General features: G+C 41.5%; 1 non-coding gene across 1 annotated transcript; it reads right to left on the bottom strand.

The window, feature by feature from the left end:
- Nucleotides 1–1830: 1830 nt before the first annotated feature.
- Nucleotides 1831–1949, bottom strand: LOC145412014 (5S ribosomal RNA). Its single transcript, XR_013899524.1, has one exon. It is a non-coding gene; the product is annotated as a 5S ribosomal RNA (ribosomal RNA).
- Nucleotides 1950–2561: the final 612 nt, after the last annotated feature.

Below are 2561 nucleotides of genomic sequence, written 5' to 3'. Positions count from 1 at the left end.
AGAATTACAGTGTAACTCATTGGGAAGCTATTGCCGTGGTCTTGCCCCTAAAACATTTCCATGACATTATTTATGGTTATCCTGTTCAAATCCAGACTGTCCACCTTCCTCTTGGCGACCTGTATTGAAGACGTCACCTTACTTGTCGCCTTGTGCTTTGGGCAATTATTGTTAGCGAATATAATCCAACTTTTGAATACATTTCAGGAAAGTCTAATGTTGTGGCAGATGCTCTCTCTCGTTATGTTGCCACAGTCTTGATAGGTTGTGATGTAAATTTGGTGCTCGATTATGACACTCTCCATTGGTTCCAGCGTGTTGACCCTCTGTTGTCTCAGGTCATATACCTTCTTGAGTTTGGTGATGGTTCTTCCTTGCCAAAGCTACCAGTTCCTGTATCTGATTTTTTCCTCTTAAACGACCTACTTTACAAAAGGACAGTACTCATGGGTAGCGACGTGCCTCATCACGAAGTAAGATAACTATAGTCACGGCACACGACTCTGAGGTTGTCATTATTGTGCCCTGGCAACCTACCATTCAAAAGTGCGTACGATTTCGTATCATATTATACACGAATCATATTATCATGCACCAATATATTATGCACGAATATTATTATACACGAACATTTTATACACGAATCACATGCGTCTCATATTATACACGAAATCAGACGCACTGTTGAGGGGCAGGTTGCCAAGGCACGATAATAACAACCTAAGAGTCATGCGCCGCAACAATAGTCATTCCAAAGGACTTAATTCCTGCTGCCCTCCATTTAAATACATGACACCCCTCACGCATTGCACCCAGGTATGGACAGATGCTTACGACTGGCGCGTCTTTCATGTTAGTGGCCCACTATGTGAAAGGATGTAGAAGTTCATTGTGATTCATGCCTATCTTGTGCTCGCAATATAGGATCTACTGGTTGGCCTGCACCCAAAATGCTATATCCTGTATCATCGAGGCCTTGGCAAACGTCTCCCTTGATCTTCTGAAATTACCATGTATGGAGTCTGGTTTGGTCTATATATTAGTGGCAGTTGATCATTTCTCCAGATTCGTAGTGTTGGTTCCACTGCATGACAAATCTGTTAGTACTATTGCCTGTGCTCTTGTTAATTTCATTATTTGTCCTTTCACAACTCCATATGTCATTCTAACAGATAATGGGTCAGAGTTTAACAATTCAGTTTTGCTGTCACTATAGGATTACTAAATGCAATGTTGTTGCCCATCATTCAGCCTATAAGGACCTCGTGGAGTGTCAGAATCGAAAAACCTTAGAATGCCTATGCCACATGGTGGGAGATCAGAATTCTACCTGGGATAAGTGAATTCCACACGTAGCTGTGTCGATTAATGGATCACTGAATGAGTCAACTGGTGACACTCCATTCTTTGTCATCTCTGGCTTTGACAAGAGGGTACTCTATTCTTTATTACAATCTAAGCCTGATCCCATCTACAGTCATGATTATTTTGTCAAAGTTCACCTCTCACATTTTCAGAAAATTCATACGTACTGCTGAGAAGCGGGATTTGCTGGAAGAGTTCTCGGTATTTCTCGTATTTTACCGTTATGTGTCAGAATTGCCAGTTAGCCTGCTATCTGTGAGTGGAGGTTTTTTGTAAATTTATGCATTAAATTTTATTCTCTTTTCTCTCTATAATGTTTTATTTATGTGACTGATTGTTTTTTCATTCATTCATTGCCAGACGCCATGTATCCCAAACAGGGTGGCCAAGGGCTTAGAGTTAATTGTTTTACAGGGAGGGGCACTAATTCTCCACCAACCCCACTTGACACGTAGGAGAACGTTTTGCCAACCGCATCTGGTGTTCCCAGGCGGTCACCCATCCAAGTAATAACCAGACCCAACGTTGCTTAACTTCGCTGATCGGACGGGAAGCGGTGTACTCAACGTGGTATGGCCGTTATTTAGATGATTTTATTTCCGTTTGTATGCTAAATACTTTAGTGTTAAGTAAGAAAATATATTGGATATCCCTGAGCTGGTAACTGTTGCTTCTCCTAGAATATAAATAATTCTAGAATATGGGAAGTTTATATAAGGATGGGGAAGATTGTTTTGAGTTTACTTCAGTGTCAGTGCAGTGTCAGTGCGGTTAGTGAAGATTGAATAGCTCCGGTACTTGTGAAAACAGTGAAGTGAAGTTCACAAGCATTATGTGTAATTATTTGCAAATTAAGACAGTGAACCTAAGAAGCCAGTGTTTATTTGTGGATCAGCCAATCCCGCTGATGCACACCTAAAGGCTGACCACAGGAAGAACAACTCACTGAGCAACGTCCTTCCTATACTGACCTACTGCTGTTGGAGCCTGTGGAAGTGTGGGATGGGAACGTAACAGTACACTGAGGATAATTTGGCCCTCTCAAATGCAGAAATGGTATGTAAGCAACATACAGCTGCCTCCAATAATACTATCAAAGTAGGTGATTTAGTTTTTGTCCTGGGCCACGAGCGTGCATCAAAACTTCACGGTAAATTCCTGGGTCCATTCTGTGCCATCTTTGTTAGGAGTAACAA

Source organism: Coenobita brevimanus, chromosome 91 (assembly GCF_032717465.1).
Source record: "Coenobita brevimanus isolate Jiangsu-jjx chromosome 91, ASM3271746v2, whole genome shotgun sequence".
In the NCBI taxonomy this organism is placed as follows: Eukaryota; Metazoa; Arthropoda; class Malacostraca; order Decapoda; family Coenobitidae; genus Coenobita; species Coenobita brevimanus.
This window is presented reverse-complemented; position numbering and strand designations above follow the sequence as displayed.